Genomic DNA, 16,278 nt, shown 5'->3' with positions numbered 1-16,278 from the left:
ACATGGAAAATTAACTATAAAACATGCACTGTGGGATTTCAGTTCTGGGATGGTATATGAGGCATATATGAGGCAGACATGTGAATATCTAATAGGCATTCCAAACAATGTAGCTGAGGAAGAAAAGGAGTTGATTCCTAATATCCATTCTTCTTTCTTCCTGCAGGCATTAAGATCCTGAATTTTAGCTGATCACAAGCTGCCTAGCTAAGGTCTGTATAATCCAGTCTCCCTATGTAGTTGTAGCCTGATGACTAAGTTCTGGGCATTGGTATGTGTGTGGAAGTGATGTGGACAAATTCCAAGTCATTGCTTTAAAGAAAGGGAGCATTCTTCCCTTTCCTCCTTCATCTTGCTTTCTGGTATTTGGATATAGTCTTAAAACATCTTCAACCAGGTGGAGGGTATAAGAAAATGTATATTCAAGAAATTTATGTATAGGGAAATGGGAAGGTAGAAGGGAAGTAGCACAAAAAAACAGTCAAGAAAAATTAAAGATAGGAAAAGAAGTCAGAAGTAGTGTGGAGAGAAGGAAAATGCCATTGTTTTGACATTTTAAAAATTAAGTGTGGAAACCAAAATGTTTTCCTCTTTGGAAAGCTGTGTGGAAAGCCCCTCAGTTTTTCTACCTTGTTCTACCATGGCCCTCCCACCCACTGCTTCCCCACTGCTAACACAATTTTAAATTAAGTGTGTGTTCTTTGTCTTACATTTATTTTCTAGCTATTTTTCTTCTGTTTAATAGAGATATAGCTAAGGCTACCCGGTAGCTCAGTTGGTAAAGAACCCTCCTGCAACCCTGGAGACCTAGGGTTGGGAAGATTCCCTGGAAAAGGGAATGGCTACTCCCTCAAGTATTCTTGCCTGGAGAATTCCTCAGACAGAGGAGCCTGGCGGGATACAGGACATGGGTTGCAAAGAGTCGGACATAAGTGAGCAACTAAGCACACACACAAAACTAAGGCTAAATTCTGATAGCCAGACAGTTCTTTCAGGTTTGCAGCCATAAGGATAAATCTCTTCCTTGCATTTGCTGCCATCTGCTGGCTTTGTTTGTACTAGCATACTCAGTACTTGTGCCTGCTTATTCCTGCACTTGAGGTAGTCCAGGTTCTGCGATTTTCTTTATGTTATTTGTTGTTCAGTAGCTAAGTCATGTCTGACTCTTTGAGATCCCATGGACTGCAGCACTCCAGACTTCCCTGTCCTTCACTGTTTTCCAGAGTTTGGTGAAACTCAAGTCCATTGAGTCCGTGATACCATTCAACCATCTCATCTTCTGTTATTCCCTTCTCTTTCTGCCCTCAATCTTTCCCAGCATCAGGGTTTTTCCAGTGAGTCAGTTCTTGGCATCACGTGGCCAAAGTATTGGAGCTTCAGCTTCAGCATCAATTCTTTCAATGAATATTCAAGGTTGATTTCCTTTAGGATTGACTGGTTTGATCTCCTTGCTGTCCAAGGAACTGTTAAGAGTCTTCTCCAGCACCACAGTTTGAAAGCATCTATTCTTCAGCACTCAGCCTTCTTTATGGTCCAACTCTCACATCCATACATGATTATTGGTAAAACCATAGTTTTGACCAGATGGACTCTGGTCAGCAAAGTGATATCTCTGCTTTTTAATATACTATCTAGGTTTGTCATAGCTTTTCTTCCAAGGAGTGTTTTTTAATTTTATGGCTGCAGTCACCATCCACAGTGATTTTGGAGCCCAGGAAAATAAAACTGCCACTGTTTCCGTGGTTTCCCAATCTATTTTCCATGAAGTGATGGGACGGGATGCCTTAATCTTAGTTTTTCGAATGTTGACTTTTAAGCCAGCTTTTAACTCTCCTCTTTCATCTTCATCAAGAGGCTCTTTAGACCCTCTTCACTTTCTGCCATTAGAGTGGTATCATCTGCATATCTGAGGTAGTTGATATTTCTCCCAGCAATCTTGATTCTACTTGTGATTCATCCAGTCCAACATTTTGTATGAGGTACTCCGCATATATAAGTTAAATAAACAGGGTGACAATGTATAGCCTTGATGTACTCTTTTCCCAATTTTGAATGGGTCCATTGTTTCATGTCAAGTTTTAACTGTTGCTTCTTGACCTCCTCTGGTTTCTCAGGAGGCAGGTAAGGTGTTCTGGTATTCCCATCTATTTCAGAATTTTCTACAGTTTGTTGTGATCCACACAGACAAAGGCTTTAGCATAGTCAATGAAGCAGAACTAGATGTTTCTTTCTGGAATTCTCTTGCTTTCTCTATGATCCAAAGGATGTTGGCAATCTCTGGTTCTTCTGTCTTTTCTATTTACCTGCCTTTCATTCTTGATTAAGTAATTTTGAAAAGTCAAAGAGTCTTTCTTAACTCTGGTTTCCTCATCTATAAAGTAAGAATTATAATAAAGCTTGCTTTACAGTTTTGTTTATCAGACCCTAAAATAATGCTTTGCAAAATTCTAAACAAACAGCTGGTTTTAGAATATCGGGGTATCTTGACTCTGATACAAGGCACAGTCACTTAAGTATTATCAATAAATCACGAACAACAATTCAACATAGCTCCAAAGTTTCACCTGAATAGTTCTAAGTTATAAAACATTCAGAACATAAAAAAGAGAGAAAAAGAAAGCACTGAATGCTATCACAGAACCATTCAACTTTACGTGTAAATCTGTATCTCATGTGAAAACAAATCAATTCAATTTCAGGGCTCTGGTCACGTCCACTTTAGTAGACAGTGGCTATGACACATTATCAAATATTATCAATATGTGCAAGGGACACAATTCCTTCATTTTTGAATATTAATAAAATAGAAAACAAATCACAGCTTTGTTTAAGCTGCTGATGAACCTAGCTTTAAACATACTACAGAAGTTAGAAAGAAGTTGATGGAATCTAGAGCATAAAGCAAAATTGTGAAAGACATTTGGGGAACAGAAAGTTGATAGGTTATTTATGAGGGAAGAAACTGGGGACCTGAGGTGGAGCAGGGCCAAAAGCCAAATGAGACAATATACTGTGGAAGTACTTTCTGGTGTGTTCCACTCTTTTCTTTATCAACATCAACAAAGAGAACATTACAATGTGAACTAAAGTAGTCCAGCTGGGGTAGAAGACAGATTTCTTACAGTGATCCTGTCCCACCCCAGGAGTCACACAATGTCAACCTAAGGAAAGAGCACTTTGAAAATAGGAGTGGATGTATTTGATGGTCTTTGATGGGAAAGGTCACTTAAAATGAGTTGAGACTTGATGGGAATGCCAGGTATTCTTGGCCCTGAAGTATTATCCCAAAGACACTTTTAAACTCACTTTGACAGGCCTAGCATAGAACTGTGGCATCCAGGTTTACAACAAAGACAAGAAATGCCATTTGCAGGAACATGGATAGACCTAGAGATTGTCATACTGAGTGAAACAAGTCAGATAGAAAAAGAGAAATGTGTTATCTATCACTTACATGCAGTCTTAAAAAGTGATATAAATGAATTTATTTATAAAACAGAAATAGACTCACAGACTTAGAGAACAAGCTTATGTTGGGAGGAGGGATAGGGAGTCTGGAATTGACATGTATACACTGCTATATTTAAAATGGATAATCATCAAAGACCTGCTGTAAATCACAAGGAACTCTGCTGAATGTAACAACCAAAATGGGAAAAGAATTTGAAAAAGAATAGATACATGTATATATATAACTGAATCATTTTGCTGTACACTTGAAGCTAACATATTGTTAATCAATTATACGCCAACATAAAATAAAATTTAAAAACAAAAAGAAACAAACAAAAACCCCCAATAAAGATAACTCACATCCAGAAGCAATAAGAAATCATAGGGGGAAATGACAAGACTAAAGTCTATGAAAGAAACAAGAGAATGAATAAATTTTCAGAAAAATAATAAGCTTACAAATATTGAACTTAAAAAGCACAGCATATAATTCTTTTAGATAGGATATAAAATTGGTAGCAGACATGTAAGTATATAAAAAACAATTTACAATATAGGTATGAAGTATATAAAATAGGAAATAAAGAACTAAAAATAGAATAAAGAAAAAATTAGTAACTGGAGGCTGAGATCATATAATATTTTATAGAAAGCACACAAAAAAGATTAAAAAGTTGGCAAAATAAAAGATAAGTCTAGAGATATGAAATATAAAAATAGAAGAACCATCATCCATAGAATGCATATATCAGACAGAGAAAAGAATGTAGATAGGAATATTTGAAACAATACATGTCTTCTGTTTAAAAGAAGATGAAAAATGCAACTGTAACCTTAAACTTAAAGGTAAAAGCCCAGTCATATATATATATATATTGCTATAATGTTTGAGATCACTCAATAAAGAAAACATTCTAAAGGCTTCCAGAGAGGAAAATACAAATAGCCTACAAAAGCATAAGTATCAGATTAAAATCACATTTCCCAACAACTGTGTTGCATGCCAGAATGTAATAGAATAACATTATTTATGAGTTTATGGAAGATAAATCTGAACATAAATTTTTTATCAAGTAAAGCTATAATATAAATGTGAGGGCAAAATATTATCCTCAGGCATATGAGACTGCATAAAATTTAATATGCAAAATTTTCTTTGAAAACATTTTTGGAGGAAGTACTCAAAAATAGAAATGGACTCAGGAAGAAACAAAATTTAGAAGATAACATTGGATAAGTGAGTTAAAAAAACAGTCTAAATAAATAATATCCCCAAATTAAGAAAGGGCAGAAAACCATACTTATTGAGGTCATCTACTTATCAGAAGGAAGAAAGAAATGAATATTGTCTTTAAGAGATGGGAAGAAATACACATACCAACCTAGATAGCATATTAAAAAGCAGAGACATTACTTTGCCAACCAAGGTCCGTCTAGTCAAGGCTATGGTTTTTCCCGTGGTCATGTATGGATGTGAGAGTTGGACTGTGAAGAAAGCTGACTGCCGAAGAATTGATGCTTTTGAACTGTGGTGCTGGAGAAGACTCTTGACAGTCCCTTGGACTACAAGGAGATCCAACCAGTCCATCCTAAAGGAGATCAATCCTGGGTGTTCATTGGAAGGACTGATGCTAAAGCTGAAACTCCAATACTTTGGCCACCTCATGAGACGAGTTGACTCACTGGAAAAACTCTGATGCTGGGAGGGATTGGGGGCGGGAGGAGACGGGGACGACAGAGAATGAGATGGTTGGATGGCATCACCGACTCGATGGACATGAGTTTGAGTGAACTCCAGGAGTTGGTGATGGACAGGGAGCCCTGGCGTGCTGTGATTCATGGGGTCGCGGAGACTCGGACACGACTGAGCGACTGAACTGAACTGAACTGATACGTAAAATTAAATATGTGTATGAGTCACCAAGACTAAAAATCAAATAAACAAACTTTAAGTCAGAAGAGAAAGAAAATTTAAATTATTTAATGCTGTTAAGAGTGAAGAAGGAACACAAAGTAACTAGAGTCTGAAATAAATATGATATATAGAAAACTGGACATACAAAAGCAGAAGTCCTAATATAACTGTAAATATGCTGCTACTGCTAAGTCACTTCAGTCGTGTCCGACTCTGTGCAACCCCATAGAGGGAAGCCCACCAGGCTCCCCAGTCCCTGGGATTCTCCAGGCAAGAATAAATGTAAAAGGATTCGACTGCAAATTTAAGAGATAGAGCCTCTCTGTATAAACCAAATACAGGTCAGTCATGATAACAATCTAAATATTAGGAAAAAGTATAATTTTAGGTGATAAATAGCAAAGAGAAAATGAAAGGAATACTACACTGGCTAAAAGAATAAATAAAAAGAGATTATCAAAAAATCTGAATGTATATAATTTTTTTAAAAATCATAAATGAATATGTTAGAATTCATAAAATTTAATATCATATTCTAATACTTAGAAGCTGATGTATCAAAAAGATGTAAATTAATCAAACTATTTAGACTATAAAAGCAAGATATAACATTTTCAAAAAATGAATCTGTTCAGAATCACAAAATACACCACATGTCTCTCTCTCTAAAAGTATATATATGTATGTATATTACCATAATGCAATAATATTAGAATCCAATAACTATAAAAACTAATGTATTATAGCTAAACAATTCCATATATTGAAAAAATTATACCAAATAATTCTTTTTGCTATTTTTTATTTTTAATTGATTGATGATTGGTTTACAATATTGGTTTGATTTCTGTCATACATCAGCATGAATTAACCATAGGTGTACATATGTCCCCTCCCTCTTGAATCTCCCTCCCACCATCTTCATTGAAGAAGAAAGACAATAAAAAATTGAATAAAATGTAGTAATTTAAATTAGAAGTATGGCATATAGCTAAGGTTTTCAGAAGAATGTAAGTGAAACTACACAGTGAGTAGAAAAGTAATGAAAAGAAGTAGCAAGGACAAAAATAATAAGAAATGATGAATAAGGGTAAAAGTAGAAAATTAAGATTTATTCTGAATCTTTGCTATATAAATGAAGAAGAATAGATTGCCTGCTTCTGCTAAGTCACTTCAGTCGTGTCTGACTCTGTGCGACCCCATAGATGGGCAGCCCACCAGGCTCGTTGCCTAGAAAGGTGTAATTTTATTAATCAACTTTAAAAGTACATAATAATGTACAGAGCACATAATATAACATTGTGTAGATTTTATCTCTGGGGAAGTTAAGACATCAGAAAATCTGTTTATGTAAATTATCCTTTTGGTGGAAAAGGAGAAAATGGTACAATCATTTCACTGAGGCAAGAAAAGCATTTGATAAGATTCAATCCTAGTCTCTGATAGAAAATTTCAGAATTTAAGAAGTAAAAGGGAATCTTCTTATTTTGGAAAAGAAAAAACCTACCCTGATGATAATGAGTTCAGTCATTCAGTTGTGTGTGACTCTGTGTGACCCCATGGACTGCAGCATGCCAGACTTCCCTATCCATCACCAGCTCCTGAAGCCTACACAAACTCATGTCCATCGAGTTGGTGATGCCATCCAACCACCTCATCCTCTCTTGTCCCCTTCTCCTCCTGCCTTCAATCTTTCCCAGCATCAGGGTCTTTTCAAATGAGTCAGTTCTTCACATCAGGTGGCCAAATATTGGAGTTTTAGCTTTAGCATCAGTCTTTCCAATGAATATTCAGGAGTGATTTCCTTTAGGATGGACTGGTTGGTTCTTCTTGCAGTCCAAGGGACCCTCAAGAGTCTTCTCCAACACGACACTTCAAAAGCATCGATTCTTCAGTGCTCAGCTTTCTTTATAGTCCAACTCTTACATCCATACATGACCACTGGTAAAACCATAGCTTTGACTAGACGGACCTTTGTAGACAAAGTTATGTCTCTGCTTTTTAATATGCTGTCTAGGTTGGTCATAACTTTTCTTCCAAGGAGCAAGTGTCTTTTAATTTCATGGCTGCAATCATCATCCTCTGTGATTTTGGAGCCCAAAAAACTAAGTCTGACACTGTTTCCACTGTTTCCCCATCTATTTGCCATGAAGTGATGGGACCAGATGCCATGACCTTTGTTTTCTGAATGTTGAGTTTTAAGCCAACTGTTTCTCCTCTTTCACTTTCATCAAGAGGCTCTTTAGTTCTTCTGATAATAGCAAACTTTTTTTTTCCTTTTTTTTTAATTTATTTATTTTAATTGGGGGCTAATTACTTTACATTATTGTATTGGTTTTGCCATACACTGACATGAATCTGCCCCGGGTGTACATGTGTTCCCCATCTTGAACCCCCCTCCCACATCCCTCCCCATCCCATCCCTCTGGTTCATCTCAGTACACCAGCCCTGAGCATGCTGTATCATGCGTCAAACCTGGACTGGCGATTCATTCCACATATGATAATATACATGTTTCAATGCCATTCTCCCAAATCATCCCACCCTCGCCCTCTCCCAGAGAGTCCAAAAGACTTCTATACATCTGTGTCTCTTTTGCTGTCTCATATATAGGGTTATCGTTATCATCTTTCTAAATTCCATATATATGTGTTAGTATACTGTATTGGTATTTTTCTTTCTGGCTTACTTCACTCTGTATGATAGGCTCCAGTTTCATCCACCTCATTTGAACTGATTCAAATGTATTCTTTTTAATTGCTGAGTAATACTCCATTGTGTATATGTACCAAAGCTTTCTTATCCATTCATCTGCAGATGGACATCTAGGTTGCTTCCATGTCCTGGCTATTAGAAACAGTGCTGCGATGAACACTGGAGTACATGTTTCTCTTTCAATTCTGGTTTCCTCAGTGTGTATGCACAGGAGTGCGATTGCTAGGTCATGTGGCAGTTCTATTTCCAGTTTTTTAAGGAATCTCCACACTGTTCTCCATAGTGGCTGTACTAGTTTGCATTCCCACCAGCAGTGTAAGAGGGTTCCCTTTTCTCCACACCCTCTCCAGCATTTATTGCTTGTAGACTTTTGGATAGCAACCTTTCTGACTGGTGTGAAATAGTGCCTCATTGTGGTTTTGATTTGCATTTCTCTGATTATGAGTGATGTTGAGCATCTTTTCATGTGTTTGTTAGCCATCTGTATGTCTTCTTCGGAGAAATGTCTGTTTAGTTCTTTGACCCTTTTTTTGATTGGGTCGTTTATTTTTCTGGAATGGAGCTGAAGGAGTTGCTTGTATATTTTTGAGATTAATTCTTTGTCAGTTGCTTCATTTGCATTATTTTCTCTCATTCTGAAGGCTGTCTTTTCACCTTGCTTATAGTTTCCTTTGCTGTGCATAAGCTTTTAATTTTAATTAGGTCCCATTTGTTTATTTTTGCTTTTATTTCCAATATTCTAGGAGGTGGGTCATGGAGATCCTGCTGTGATATATGTTGGAGAGTGTTTTGCCTATGTTCTCCTCTAGGAGTTTTATAGTTTCTGGTCTTATATTTAGATCTTTAATCCATTTTGAGTTTATTTTTGTGTATGGTGTTAGGAAGTGTTCTAGTTTCATTCTTTTACAAGTGGTTAACCAGTTTTCCCAGCACCACTTGTTAAAGAGATTGTCTTTTCTCCATTGAATATTCTTGCCTCCTTTGTCAAAGATAAGGTGTCCATAGGTGCATGGATTTATCTCTGGGCTTTCTATTTTGTTCCATTGATCTATATTTCTGTCTTTATGCCAGTACCATACTGTCTTGATGACTGTGGCTTTGTAGTAGAGCCTGAAGTCTGGCAGGTTGATTCCCCCAGTTCCATTCTTCTTTCTCAAGATTGGTTTGGCTATTCGAGGTTTTTTTGTATTTCCATACAAATTGTGAAATTATTTGTTCTAGCTCTGTGAAAAATACCATTGGTAGCTTGATAGGGATTGCATTGAACCTATAAATTACTTTGGGTAATATATTCATTTTCACAATATTTATTCTTCCAATCCATGAATAGCAAAGGTTTTAATGCATTACATTAGGATGAGATATCAACAACCTCAGATATGCAGATGATACCACTCTAATGGCAGAAAATGAAGAGGAACTAAAGAGACTCTTGATGGGGGTAAAAGAGGAGAGTGAAAAAGCTGGCTTAAAACTCAGCATTCAAAAAACTAAGATCATGGCATCAAGTCCCATCATTTCATGGCAAATAGATAGAGAAAAAGTGAAAGCGGTAGCATAATTTATTTTCTTGGGCTCCAAAATCACTGCAGTGACTGCAGCTACAAAATTAAGAGGCTTGTTCCTTTGAAAAAAAGCTATGACAAAACCTAAACAGCATATTAAAAATCAGAGATATCACTTTGCCAACAAAGGTCCATATTGTCAAAGCTATAGTTTTTCCAGTAGTCATGTACAGATATGAGAGTTGGACCTTAAAGAAGGCTGAAAGCCAAAGAACTGATGCTTTCGAACTGTGGTGCTGGAGAAGACTCTTGAGAGACTTTTGGACAGCAAGATCAAACCAGTCAATCCTAAAGGAAATCAACCCTTAATATTCAATGGAAGGACTGATGCTGAAGCTGAAAATCCAATATTTGGCCACCTGATATGAAGAACTGACTCATTGGTAAAGACCCTGATGCTCTGAAAGATTGAAGGTAGGAAGAGAAGGAGATGACAGAAGATGAGATGGTTGGATGGCATCGCCAACTCAATTGACATGAGTTTGACCAAATTTTGGGAGAAAGTGAAGGACAGGGAAGCTTGGTGTGCTGCAGTGCATGGAGTTGCAGAGTCAGGCACGAACAAAACCAACAGGATGAGATAGGGAATTTCCTGGTATCATGATGTGCAGTGGGGAATTGAAAACAATTTATATATCGATTACTATGGTAAATAATAGAATTTCTTTTCTTTGTAAGGGATGGAATACTATAAAGTGTTCTAAAATAAGTAAAATTTAACAGCACCATGATTAGATTTTTAAAAGAGTAATAAGTTTAAAGTAAGAAAGTCTCTTAATGTTGATTTTAATACTCGCAAGTATCAGCATATACTTTTCAACAACGTATGCATAACTTAAAATGCATTTTAAATACTCTAGATTTGGTGTGTATAGAGTCAGACTCCAGTCAAGAAAATGGAATCCATGCCAGGTAGTTTAATATAGAGAGACAAGGAGGAAAATCACCTGCATTTTCCCCTTCTTTCCTTTCTTGTGCCTTCTATTAACCTAGCCTAACATGACACCAGAGGATAAGGGAGTCTGGACATGTATTCGGTAGGGGGTCTGTTCCTTGTTTAAAATGCAGGCCAAGGGAAGGCAGGGGGAATGCAGACTTGTTGGATCTGAGGATCAACAGGTAATGATTAGCCCAAGGCCTTTACAGGAGAGGGAAATAAGTAGATAGGCGATATTGGAGAAATAATAATAACAATAAAATGACTGAAAAGTTTGCAAACCAATGCTTCCAGTATACCATGAACCAAGCAATTTTGTGTATCTGAGATAAATTATAATGAAACATTATTAAGCACAAAAATATATTAATGGAATGAAAACTTTTTAAAATAGTCAATCTGCTGTAATGCTTACTTATTTGAAATTTGATCTGGGGGACATCACAGAGCAATTGCTCTGCATTCTCATAAATCCACAGTATGTCCACAGTACCATATCACTTCTGTTAGTTAAAGACTGTACCCAATCTGGGTGTAAAGTAGCAGTGATTTAGATGAGACAATAAACTTAATGTTTTGAAATGACTAATCATTTCTCTAAGTAGAAAATGTTCAGAGATTTCTGTCAGAACAGAAATCTCTCAGAACACAGATTATTCAACCAGTTAAAAAGAGAAAGAGAATGATAAAAGACAAACACTTCCAGTACACAGTATGTACCAGGCCCTCCTTGGCATGTGCTGACTCATTTAATCATCTCGGCAACACTCTGAGGGAAGTTTTAAGTAGTAGCCTCATTTTACAGATGAGGAAACTGATGGTCAGGATAGTAACCGTATCACATTGCTATGAATGACAGGAACGGGATTTTAACTCACTCATCCTGGAGCTAAATGAGTTGAAAGATAAGAAACTGACCAATTGACAGGTGGCTTTTACCTTCTAAATTCTACCTCATCTTCTTTCTAAGTAAACTTGCTTGCTCACATACTAGAGGATCTAAGAAATATCCTTGCCTCTTGGCTTAGAGAGGAGTCAGGACAGACAGTTCAGTTCAGTCACTCAGTCACGTCCAACTCTACGACCCCTGAACCAAAGCACACCAGGCCTCCCTGTTCATCACCAATTCTCAGAGTTTACCCAAACTCATATCCATTGAGTCCATGATGCCATCCAACCATTTCATCCTCTATCGTCCCCTTCTCCTCCTGCCTTCAATCTTTCCCAGCATCAGGGTCTTTTCCAATGAGTCAGCTCTCTGCATCAGGTGGCCAGAGTATTAGAGTTTCAGCTTCAGCATCAGTCCTTCCAATGAACCCCCAGGACTGATCTCCTTTAGGATGGACTGGTTGGATCTCCTTGCAGTCCAAGGGACTCTCAAGAGTCTTCTCCAACACCACAGTTCAAAAGTATCAATTCTTCAGCACTCAGCTTTCTTTATAGTCCAACTCTCACATCTATACATGACCACTGGAAAAACCATAGCCTTAACTAGACAGACCTTTGTTGACAAAGTAATATATCTGCTTTTTAATATACTGTCTAGGTTGGTCACACCTTTCCTTCCAAGAATAAGCTTCTTTTAAGTTCATGGATGCAATCACATTCTGCAGTGATTTTGGAGCCCAGAAAAATAAAGTCAGCCATTGTTGCCACTGTTTCCCCATCTATTTACCATGAAGTGATGGGACTGGATGCCATGATCTTAGTTTTCTGAATGTTGAGCTTTAACCCAACTTTTTCACTCTCTTCATTCACTTTTATCAAGAGGCTCTTTAGTTCTTCTTCACTTTCTGCCATAAGGGTGGTGTCATCTGCATATTTGAGATTATTGATATTTCTTCCAGCAATCTTGATTCCACCTTGGGCTTTTTCCAGCCCAGCATTTCTCATGATATACTCTGCACGTAAGTTAAATAAGCAGGGTGACAATATATAGCCTTGACTTATTCCTTTTCCTATTTGGAACCAGTCTATTGTTCCATGTCCAGTTCTAACTATTGCTTCCTAACCTGCATACAGGTTTCTCAAGAGGCAGATCAGGTGGTCTGGTATGCCCATCTCTTTAAGAATTTTCCACAGTTCATTGTGATCCACAGAGTCAAAAGCTTTGGCATAGTCAATAAAGAAGAAATAGATGTTTTTCTGGAACTCTCTTGCTTTTTCGATGATCCAGTGGATGTTGGCAATCTGATCTCTGGTTCCTCTGCCTTTTCTAAAACGAGCTTGAACATCTGGAAGCTCATGGTTCACGTATTGCTGAAGCCTGGCTTGGAGAATTTTGAGCATTACTTTATTAGCATCTGAAATGAGTGCAATTGTGCAGTAGTTTGAGCATTCTTTGGCATTGCCTTTCTTTGGGATTGGAATGAAAACTGACGTTTTCCAGTCCTGTGGCCACTGCTGAGTTTTCCAAATTTGCTGACATATTGAGTGCAGCATTTCCACAGCATATTCTTTTAAGATTTGAAATAGCTCAACTGGAATTCCATCACTTCCACTAGCTTTGTTCGTAGTGATGCTCTCTAAGGCCCACTTGACTTCACATTCCAAGATGTCTGGCTCTAGGCGAGTGACCACACCGTCGTGATTATCTGGGTCCTGAAGACCTTTTTTGTATAGTTCTTCTGTGTACTCTTGCCACCTCGTCTTAATATCTTTTGCTTCTGTTAGGTCCCTACCGTTTCTGTCCTTTATTGAGCCCCTCTTTGCATGAAATATTCCCTTGGTATCCCTAATTTTCTTGAAGAGATCTCTAGTCTTTCCCATTCTATTCTTTTCCTCTATTTCCTTGCACTGATCACTGAAGAAGGCTTTCTTATCTCTCCTTGCTATTGTTTGGAACTCTGCATTCAAATGGGTATATCTTTTCTTTTCTCCTTTGCTTTTCGCTTCTCTTCACAGCTCTTTGTTTTTTTTTTGTTTGTTTGTTTTGTTTTTTTTAAATTTATCTTTTATTGGAGGCTAATTATTTTACAATATTACATTGGTAGGTTTTGCCATACATTGACATGAATCCGCCCCGGGTGTACATGAGTTCCCCCTCCTGAACCCCCCTCCCACCTCCCTCCTCCCTTTATCCTCCCTCTGGGTCATCCCCGCACACCAGCCCCGAGCATCCTGTAACATGCATCGACCCTGAACTGGTGATTCATTTCACATATGACAACATACATGTTTCAATGCCATTCTCCCAAATCATCCCACCCTCACCCTCTCCCACAGAGTCCCAGAGTCTCTTTTGCTTTCACAGCTCTTTGTAAGGCCTCCTCATACAGCCATTTTGCTTTTTTGCATTTCTTCTTCTCAGAGATGGTCTTGATACCTGTCTCCTGTACAATGTCATGAACCTCCGTCCATAGTTCATCAGGCACTCTATCAGATCTAGTCCCTTAAATCTATTTCTCACTTCCACTGTATAATCATAAGGGATTTGATTTAGGTCACATCTGAATGGTCTAGTGGTTTTCCCCACTTTCTTCAATTTCAGTCTGAATTTGGTAATAAGGAGTTCATGATCTGAGCCACAGTCAGCTCCTGGTTTTGTTTTTGCTGACTGTATAGAGCATCTCCATCTTTGACCGCAAAGAATATAATCAATCTAATTTCGGTGTTGACCATCTGGTGATGTCCATGTGTAGAATCTTCTCTTGTGTTGTTGGAAGAGGGTGTTTGCTATGACCAGTGTGTTCTCTAAGCAAAACTCTATTAGCCTTTGCCCTGCTTCATTCTGTACTCCAAGGCCAAATTTGCCTGTTACTCCAGGTGGTTCTTGACTTCCTACTTTTGTATTCCAGTCCCCTATAATGAAAAGGACATCTTTTTGGGGTGTTAGTTCTAAAACGTCTTGTAGGTCCTCATAGAACTGTTCAACTTCAGCTTCTTCAGCATTACTGATTGGGGCATAGACTTGGATTACCATGATATTGAATGGTTTGCCTTGGAAACGAACAGAGATCATTCTGTCATTTTGGGGATTGAATCCAAGTACTGCATTTCGGACTCTTCTGTTGACCATGATGGTTACTCCATTTCTTCTAAGGGATTCCAGCCCACAGTAGTAGATACAATGGTCATCTGAGTTAAATTCACCCATTCCAGTCCATCTTAGTTCGCTGATTCCTAGAATGTTGACATTCACTCTTGCCATCTTCTGTTTGACCACTTCTTATTTGCCTTGATTCATGGACCTAACGTCCCAGGTTCCTATGCAATATCACCAGTCACATCCACAACTGGGTGTTGTTTTTGCTTTGGCTCCATCCCTTCTTTCTTTCTGGAGTTATTTCTCCACTGATCTCCGGTAGCATATTGGGCACCTACCAACCCAGGGAATCCATCTTTCAGTGTCCTATATTTTGCCTTTTCATACTGTTCATGGGGTTCTCAAGGCAAGAATACTGAAGTGGCTTGCCATTCCCTTCTCCAGTGGACCACATTCTGTCAGACCTCTCCACCATGACCCGTCCATCTTGGGTGGCCCCACACGGCATGGCTTAGTTTCACTGAGTTAGACAAGGCTGTGGTCCATGTGATCAGATTGGCTAGTTGTCTGTGATTGTGGTTTCAGTCTGTCTGCCCTCTGATGCCCTCTCTCAGTGCCTACCGTCTTACTTTGGTTTCTCTTACCTGGGACGTGGGGTATCTCTTCATGGCTGCTCCAGCAAAGTGGAGCCACTGCTCTTTACCTTGCACCTGGGGTCTCTCCTCTCAGCCTCCCCTCCTGACCTTGGACGTGGGGTATGTCCTCTCTGCCGCTCCTGCGGGACAGATAAGCAGATTCTTATTTCCATTAGTCTTTATCCTGACTCCTGTGTGACTTCTCAAAGGCGGTGATGTCTCAATCACAGTAGAGGGCTGCCTACCACATTCTGCAGAGATAATGGGGTTCAAGGCAAATCAAAGAAACAATCAGAAGTACACAACTTGCTTACTTCATGCCCATATATACCTTCTTTATTTCTTTCACTGAAAGCATTACATTCCACCTATGTTCACAGCATGAGACTCCACTATAACCTTGTATCTATGAGGTAGTCTATGCTTCTAAAATACTTTGGTGCTTGGTACCAATTTCTCCTCTTGTCTGAATGAAATGAGGTACATAATCAAGCTTTTAAAATATTAAAAGTTCCATTATTGTATACCTATCTAAATGAGAAAACAGTGGCTTAGTAAGTTTAAAGGCAATTTTGAAAAAAAAAAAAGAGAGAGCTATCCAACCTTCTGGCCTTTGTCAACGAGTACATGGTTGTCTACATTCATTATACATGGAATTTGTTTTTAAAAAATTATATTCATATTGATATAAATGTGATAAATGTGTTCTCTTGATTAACTTTCTCAGTGATTACAAGCTGAGCTTCCGGTAATTCTGAAACTTACTTGCTTCTGTTTTGGATTATTTTGAACAGGAAGGAAACAGCCATGTGGGTAAAGAATCATTCTGAAAAGAAACAGAATTAATGCCATCAGTTCTCCGTCAACTTTTCGGGAAAAATCTGTGTAGTCCTTTTTATTTCAGGATCTGTACCTCTTTGTTAAATGACAGTAATTCAGTCTTTGGATTTCTTGAGGAAAATAAAATTTGAATGTTAAGAACAAGACCACAGATTAGGAAAGGGTGAGGCCAAGATGAAGAATTCTTAATCCTCTAAAACAAATCTTTGTAAAGTCAAAAAGTCATGGAAGG

The sequence above is a fragment of the Moschus berezovskii genome, chromosome 11, assembly GCF_049115385.1.
Source record: "Moschus berezovskii isolate FMDL1 chromosome 11, NW_MosBer_1.0, whole genome shotgun sequence".
Lineage (NCBI taxonomy): Eukaryota > Metazoa > Chordata > Mammalia > Artiodactyla > Moschidae > Moschus > Moschus berezovskii.
This window is presented reverse-complemented; position numbering follows the sequence as displayed.